The sequence below is a fragment of the Ceratotherium simum genome, chromosome 1, assembly GCF_057802395.1.
Source record: "Ceratotherium simum simum isolate JZ-2026a chromosome 1, ASM5780239v1, whole genome shotgun sequence".
Lineage (NCBI taxonomy): Eukaryota > Metazoa > Chordata > Mammalia > Perissodactyla > Rhinocerotidae > Ceratotherium > Ceratotherium simum.
The window spans coordinates 92868055-92876717 of record NC_141900.1 but is presented as its reverse complement, the minus strand read 5'-3'; the positions used below and the strand labels follow the sequence as shown (position 1 = coordinate 92876717).

Here is an 8663-nt window from a genome sequence, read left to right as displayed (position 1 = left end):
AATGCGCCCGTCTAAAAAACAGGTCATGCATAAAGTTTGGAAAAGAAATATCATGTCGCGCTCTCTGCTAAAAACAACACAGTGTTCCATCTCCTGGCCTCTTGGTTCAAACCCGTGTGCTTGCTCCTGTGGGGAGAGACTGCCCCTGGAGAATTCTGCTTTTAATAAGCTTCCCAATCAGCTCGCGAGGGAAAGGCGCGCTCCCTCCCTCGCCCTGCCTGCGTCCTCTCCTTGCCCGCTCCCCTCATCCCTCCCATTCTCCATTTCCCTTCCTTTCCCTCCCTGTCAGGGCGTAACTGAGTCCAAGGCAGGATCAGATTCCCCGCCTTCCAGTCCAAAAATCCCGCCAAGGGAACCGCAGAGCAGAGGAAAATCCAGAGGGGAGAGAGGGGAAGAAAGAGACCAGTGAGTCACCGTCCAGGAGGGAGAGAGCAGACGCCGCGCAACGAGCAGCAGCGACTCGGGTACCTGGAGCAGACCACCTCGCCCGGTTCAACAAAGGCAGCCGGAGCGCCCAGAGCACATTTGCAACTCCAAGTAAGTGAAAAGGACTGCGCGATTCTCCGAGGTGTCTCCAATCGAGTTTCCCTTCACCTTCTCCCACTTTTCTGGGTGCCAGCAGATGCTGGTGGTAGGAGTGAGAGAGAGGCTGCCTTGGTGTCTTTGCTGGTGGGGCTGCTTTCAAGGCTGATCGGCGCCAGAGGCAAACTGGGGCGTATTTGGGGGAGTCATGTCAGGGTAGTGCGGGTGCCCTTAGATGAGTGGAAGGAAAGGAGCTTTTGTGATGCCATGCATGCATTTGGATAGTGTTCCTACTACCAGCTGGAGAACGTGCAGGGGCTTTGCTCATTGTAAACCTGCTTTAGTAGGTGTGTCTGTGGCGGGGTAGAGAAGAGAGAGAAAGTAAGGCAGCCTGAGCAAGCAGGGCTCATTTCCCATCCTTTCTCTGCCTCTGCGATTTCCCCAGGGCCTGCCAGTTGATGACTCTTAGCTGGCATTTCTAGGTAAGATGTGGGGTTTGTTCCTCCCAGTACCAGCACACATAGAGCATCTCTCACAGAGCATCTAGCAATCCTTGTGCTGCCTGCCAGCCCAAGAATGGTCTAGAAATGATTAAAGTCCAAAGTTTAAAAGGCACACTTTAAACCCCCTCTCTCATTTGAACGCTAATTTTAATAACTGCCCTGTCCCCAGCACTTGAACTTTTTATTTCACCCACATAAAGCTAGAGTATATTTATTACTTATTTGCCAGATACTCAGTTTCTGAGTTGATGTTTCTAAGTTAAAATATTTTTAAAACGAGGAATGTATTCAACTCCCTTCCCTACTTGACACACAGAACATAAACTTCCTCTCTGTTTACCACACACACATACACACACACACACACCTTTCTCCTTAACACAGCACTCACACACACATACACAAGAACACAAGAACACACATTGAGTTTATATACACTGTTGTTAACTCACCCCTATCTGTGTTAACAGCTGCTTTTTAAGTTTGGGGATGCATTGAAAAAATAGGAGTGGCATGTGGCGGGGAGGGGTGGTGATGAAAGGGGAGAATGAAAAGTGTGGCGGACAAAGTTCCAGTCTTTTAGCATCTTTCATCTTAGTAGGCATTTTGCTTTAGCAGCTTGGAAGGGTGACGTGTGTGAGTGTGCATCTGTGTGTGTGTGTGTGTGTGTGTGTGTATTGGAGGGAAGGGCCTGGGAGGAGATTCAGGAACTGCCAAGAAGAGCCTTAGAACTAATAACAGAATGAAGCAATTTCATGATCCCAGGCAAATGTGGAATTGATGAAACAGTAGAGCCCATTTTAGCCCCTTGATCATCTGGGGATGAATTAATATGTGCAAATATTACAAAGTAATGGGAGTGAAACAAAAGCAGAGAAAATAAAGCTTGTATTTTCCATCTTCATTATGCTCCTTTTTAAGTAAATTACGTACTTTAAAGCCCAAATCATTAAAAGAACATTTATAGTCCAGTTAAATTCAAAGAAAACCAGAGCGGATATTATCTTTTTTCTCCCCTTCGGGACATGAATAATTTCAGAGTGGCAGTATTTGTACTTTCTCATTTAAACTAGAGGATGAGATTTTTTATTATTTTATTTTTAAAAAATGCAAATGGCATTATCCTGTGCTTTAAGAAACTTTTGCGCTTTGAGTTGTCTAATTGTCCTTTAAATTTTGAGAAGGGGATCCTTCCTCTCCTGCTGTCCCCAGGCCCCCTTTAGGACATTTTGCTCCTCATTTAGGGAAAGGCCTCCGTAAGGAATACCTACCTAATGCGGTACAAAACCGCGTGAGGTGCTGTGTTCCAGTTGTTCACGTGTGGGTACAGTTTACAAAATAAAATACAATATATTTTCAAAGCTACAGCTGAGAGAGAAATGAAACTACTGTTAATATATAACCTTTTATTACCTGACTTTTAAATGAGGTATTATATAGAATGATAATAATATATAACAGTATAAATAGTACAATATAGTATATATACTGTATAATAATATATAATAATATGTAATTCTGTGGTTGCCATGATATTTGGAATGATAAATTTACTAATTTGTTAAAAGTTTCCATGTATTTTACTTGGTCTTTACGTATAGCAACATGTAGGAGGGCCTACATTTTTTTTTTAATCGGCATTTTTTGTTTGTTTACTCCAATAGAGCCAATGGCCTGTTTAAATTTTCACAAAACCTGATCATTGGAAATAACCTGAGAGAAATAAGGTCCCCAAATAGTTTAATTGTTTTTATAAATAAAATCAATCTTAGAAATCAAATATTTTAAATTTAAATGTTTTATTTTCCCTTTGAAGATAACTGTTGCTTTCTCATTTAAATGACACTCTCACATGAATTCTGATCATATTCCTATTTGCCGTGTGGTGTTTTTATTACTATTCAAAATTTTCACAAGAGACCGAGTTTAGTTGCTTGTTCAGAATGGTGTAGTAAGTTAACGGTAGATGGAAGGCCAGAAGTCAGAATTCAGAATATAAATTCCAGTTCTCCAAAGACTTATGCTTTGTTTTTCTTTTCTTTTCCTTTTTTTTTGGTAAGAAAGACTGGCTCTGAGCTAACATCTGTTGACAATCTTCCTCTTTTCGCTTGAGGAAGATCGTCCCTGAGCTAGCATCTTGTGCCAATCTTCTATTTTGTATATGGGACACCAACACAGCATGGCTTGATGAGTGGTGCATAGGTCCGCGCCCAGGATCCTAACCTGTGAACCCTGGGCCGCCGAAGTGGAGTGGGCTAACTCAACCATTACGCCCCCAGGCTGGCCCCAAGACATGCTTTTTAACATGGTGGCACAGTGATGAGGGAAGTTGTTCTTGACTTCCCTCCTGAAGGTAGTGTCCAAATTGAGACCGCCCAGGGTGATCAGAGAACAAACACCTTCTACCCCTGGGTGTGCCTCAGCCCCGTTGACGGTGTGGTTTCCTCTGGGGCATCAGGCTGCGTCAGGGCTCTCCCACTGCCCTGTTCCATTGCTTGGATGCTGAGTGGGGCTTCTCTATAAGGGTGAAGAATGTTGTCTCCTCTGGTTGCTGTTCTAATGAATAATCAGAAGAACTTTTGTCTCCTCTTGGCACAAGGCCATGTCATCGCCCTGAGGTAAAATAATATTCTGATACGGACCTTGTTTTTAGGAGCTGAGTCTGCTTTTTTTCATCCAGAGTCAATTGGCTTGAGTGAAATATGGGCCATGGCCTCACTTCGGAAAGTTGTTCTCCATTCTTGCTGTTTGTGGCCAATTCAAGTTTCCATCCACTGGGCTATTTTTCCATGCGCTTCATGCCAGTCATCTATGTGGCATAGTTTTCACAGTGTCGTACGGTCTTTCTAGATTATCCAATATAACAAGCCTCTTGTTCCTCCCTATTTTAGTATTTGGTAAATAAGAAGTTAAAATTTCTGTGGTTTAAAAGTGTAGCTATAATGTAACATTATCAGAGGGCATTATAATTATGGTAATATTATGGATTTGATTATGTAGATCACATTCACCACAAATCCCTATTTCTTAAGGTTAGGCTTAAGGGTAGGCAAAGAAGGAATACAGTGAATAGTTCATGCCTGAGATAGATATTTTGAGAAATAAATTTTAATTTCTTCTACTGGGCTTTATTTTGGAGCCATTTCTTCACAGTAGATTTAGATAAAGTTTCATTTTAAATAAAAAAGATCATCATAGTGAGTTTCCTATAAGAATTCTAGATTCTTAAACTTCATGCTCAGTGAAAAAAAAAAAATTTCTTGCTGTATATTAATCTTAAAAGAAGTGAGTCCTAGTAACTGACACTTAGGTTCTTGATTCTAAGAATTGTGCTTAGCAAAAATCAACACATCATTTTAAAGCACAAATAGCATGCTGTATCTCTAACTTTTTGTTCCCACTTCTTCCAAATTTTACACTCACCTGTTCCCCCTCCTCTTGCTCTCATTTCTTCCTTTTATTGACTCAGTTGCCATTGTTTCTTGCCATCCAAGAGGTCCCATGATGTCTTGCCCAATTCCTTCCCCATATCTGTGATGTCATATATCCATTTATGTACATATGTATGAGGAACGGTTGCCCATATCTTGGAATGCATGGAAGGTTGGACCTTGCTAGCTGAAATTTTGACATTTTTCTGACCTGGTTCACTCAAATTTGTTTTCAGGGCCAATGTACTCTCTATAGACTCAACTAGATTTTTTTCTTTTTGACTCAGAACCTGGCGAGGATCAGCTTACCCTTTCATCACTGCAGTAAATGTTGATTTCATTCTCCTCTCAGCTTCTCAACTTCAATGAAGGGGTGGAGCCAGGATTATTTATCTTCATCACACTTTCCTAGGGGCTACCTCAACAATACAATGTTTCTTGCTGCTATGGCAAGTCAATTTAACAGTAATAAACAATATTTGCTATATATGTGCAGGATGCATAATACTTTGCTGGACAACGTAGTATATTTAAATACAACACAGAAGGTTCTTTTCTCTAGGGCTCACAGTTTTACAATTCCAAACACTTTGTGTATGGTAAATGATGCTAACTTGTGAAATCCTTTGTTAGAAATTCAATTAAAAGAGATCTCAAACAATGATAATCCATGATAGCCTCACCCATCTCTGGCAGAAACACTTGAAAAGTCACAGTTCATTTCATCAAATCAATGGCTTTTTGCATTTCTTCCTTTTCCTTGCCATGCAGCTGCATTGCCTGCTAACACCGCCTTATTATATTTTACTGTAACTTCCTTGACATATTATTATCTTGATATTTTTCCAACTTCTTTGGCCACTCCTCTGATCTGTTTTTTTTTCTTTTTTCCTCCTCAACTTCCAAAGATGAACATTCATTTCCAAATATTTCAGTTCTGTCCCTTCTCCTCTCTCTTCCTCACCCTCTCTCTCCAAATGCTTCAAATTGATCATGACTCTTTGAGTTTCTCCTCCAATTTTCATTGAGAAAACTCTCAAATCTCTCCATTCTCTAGTCAGTTTGAGTCTCACATTTTTAATTGTTTCTTGAATGAGTACTGAAGGGAATGATTTGAGCACAATCCTATTTGGAGAAGGAGATTGAAGTAAAGGACTTGTTGTTTTATTCTTATCCTTAACAGATGTCTACAGATATTGACTGCCCTATTACATGCCAGGTGGTGGGATGGGGATATGAAGATAAATAAATATGCCTTCGAGCAGCTTATGGTCTGCTCAATGTATATGTGAATAATAAGATTAAAACACAAGTTACTCCAACACAAGTTAGAGTAAGATATGTACATACAAGGTTTTTTGTCCTAAGAAGTTCCAGCGACAAAGGGATAAAAAACATTTTTATGAGAAAAAGGAAAGTGTAACTCACAAAAAGCTAAATGGAGAAGGTGATAATATTTATTTCAAAAGCATCGCTGTCCTTTTGTTGCTTTAATATCTTTTGTTCTGGAAGAGAAATTGAACTCCCAATACATTTGTGTTTTCATTTCATGTTTGCCACATAATAGAGCAGAAAAAAAATTATTGAAAGTGACATCTTAAGAAATCAGTCTGAATTATTTAGAATAAATATAATTTTAAAGGCATAACACCTCACCCTAGATGTTCTTTTCAGGAAAATTTATACCAGATGTGAGATGACTGTCCTTCAGTGAAAATATAGACATGGAGGAAAAGAAAGCAAATCCTCCAACTTCAGCTGTGGAATTTGGATGACACTGCCAATGAGTTGGGGAGTGAAGGCGCCCAGGGAAGGTTTTCCCAGGTGAATCCTCCCTCTAGATGGAGCTCTGATTCTCCCCTCCTCTTTTCTTCTCAGCCTCTCCATCACCGCTTCCAGTGACTTCCAACTCCTGCTTTCTGAGCAGTGTGGACACTGGAGAGCATATCTTTTACCTATCGTAATTACTCACCATTACTACCAGCTCCACCCCACCCACACCATGCACGCTTGAAGACAGGGACTCTCTCTCATTCATCTCAAGAACCCTATAATATCTAGGATAGGGCCCCTTGAAAATGCCCAATAAGTATCTGGCAAATGAGTGAAAAATAAATAAATGACTCTGAATACCATTTTCTCTGCCCTTCATGTGCCAATGACCTTGACTGGTACCAATTTCCTGTTTAAACCTGAGCACCCCCATTCTCAGCCTCCAACCTCTAGAAGAAACCTCTCCATCTCTCTTTTCTTCACTTCTTCATTCCAAAGGTCATATAGGCCTGCCAGTTCTCTGGAGTGTCTTCCTATCCATGCTCCACCTCGTTCACTTTAAGGCCCCAAACTTTGTGTGGTCTCTGACGCATGGCTACCTCCACAATGGAGAGAGAAATCCTGCCTCTTCTTTAACAGACCATATAATTCAAAGCTACAAGACTGATCACTTGAAGCGTTATTTTCATCATAACTCCAATGTAGCTATAAAACATTTTCCTTTCAGAACTTTTCACATTTATATTCTCATCATATTTTGTAACAATTCTACTTAGGTAGGCTGAGCAGGATTGTTTTCTAATTGATATGGACCCTTAAATCTTAGAGAGGTTAAAGTAACCCCATTAAATGCCATACAAATATTAAAACAAATGTCTTAAAATTCCTAGTTTGGGTATTTTTTTCTCCTCTATAGTATAATGCCATCTCTTTCTTTGGCTAATTAATTTTATCTCCCAGTTGCCTGTCATATCTAACTAAACTCCAATGTATGTACAATAAGAGGCCAAATAACCTCAAGTAGTGGTTCCCTGTCTTCAATGATTATCAGAATAACTAAAGTCATGTCTTAACATCCAGAAGCCTGGGGCCCATCCCCAGAGATTCTGATTTGAAGGGTGGAATCAAGGAACCTAGACATGTGACAAGCCATCTTGATGCAGGTGATGCATTAGCCCCAACACTCCAATATTTGAGCTCCTAGGTCAAAGAAACCAAGGTATAAACCACAGCTACACTTCTTACTAGCTGTGTGATCAAAAAATATTGTGGTTTCTCTTACTTCAATTTCCTTATCCCTAAAATGAGGGCACTAATACTTACCTCCTAGGATTGACATGGATATTAATCTAGAAAATGAATGTGAAGGACTGAACCAAGAGTCTGACTACTAGGAAGTATGTGGTGAGGACGATGAAAGTGCTGATTTCACCTCATGAAAGTCCCCCTTTGCTCTGCCTCCTCTACTGCTTTTATTTCTCATGCCCAGTTGAGTTCTCTAACAAACATACAAACAGAAACCTAGGTGAGACTCTCTGCTTCTTGAAATGCTTCTCCTCTCCACACTGTCAGAACATTCTCTCTAAAGGCAGATCCAAAACTCCTTTCTTCTGAAAAGAAATATATAGAACATGTGAACATGCTCAAGGCCTGGGGGGTTTGACATGTAAGGTCCCCAAATCAGACTGTTGACCTTGGCCTTTCCCATAGCATCTAGGAGAGCATCGTGCATACAGGGCACTCCAGTCCAAGGTGCAGCCACCTTACTGCTGACGTTGGTGATGTCAGCACAACCACGTCCTCCCTGGCTCCTGCTGCCACCGTGGAGGCATCAGCTCAGAGGAAGGAGTCAAGGCTTGGATTCAGGAACACACATGTATTTCATCACAGTTCTGCCTGTTGTTTGGTATGGGATGCTGAGGATGTCACTGAATCTCCTGGAACCTCAGACTTTTCAGTGTAAGATGATGACAATGATGATGATACTACCTGCTTTACCTACGCAGGTTGGTGATAAAGGTAAACTGTGACAATGCGATGTTTATAAACTGTGTACTGTCATACTACACGTGAGCTATTATTAATAAAATCAGTGGGGCCAGTTCTGTCTTTCTCTTTCCCCAATTCTGCTGCTTGTCATTGTCATTTTCTCAGGACACCTAGAGATTGCCTAAGGTGCTGGAAGGTAAGTTTGCCCCGATGAAGTGAGTAGGAGGAAAGATGTGTGACGGGTGTGAAGAAAAGGAAATCTGAGTCATAGTGAAAAAAAAAAGTGAGTAGATAATCCTAAAAAAGACTAAATTAAAATGGTTATGAACTCTTATACTAAATATTATATTATAGTTCTTCCCAAGAGTTGTGAAGGTACATACAAAATTTTTCAATCAGTTATTTGTACTAAATTTAGGTTTTTATGATTGACTAGCAACACTTT

The 8663-nt window shown here is 40.5% G+C and overlaps 1 protein-coding gene across 2 annotated transcripts in view; it reads left to right on the top strand.

Moving 5' to 3' along the window:
• The first annotated feature begins 274 nt into the window (after window positions 1-274).
• The window catches only part of PTN (pleiotrophin), a 101433-nt gene continuing 93044 nt past the window's right edge, over window positions 275-8663 (top strand). Inside the window, exon 1 of one of the 2 annotated variants that reach the window (XM_014787720.2) lies at window positions 275-537. The gene's annotated coding sequence lies outside the window, so the exon portion shown is untranslated. The remainder of the gene's footprint in view (window positions 538-8663) is intronic. The other variant, XM_004430720.3, reaches the window with a different exon arrangement.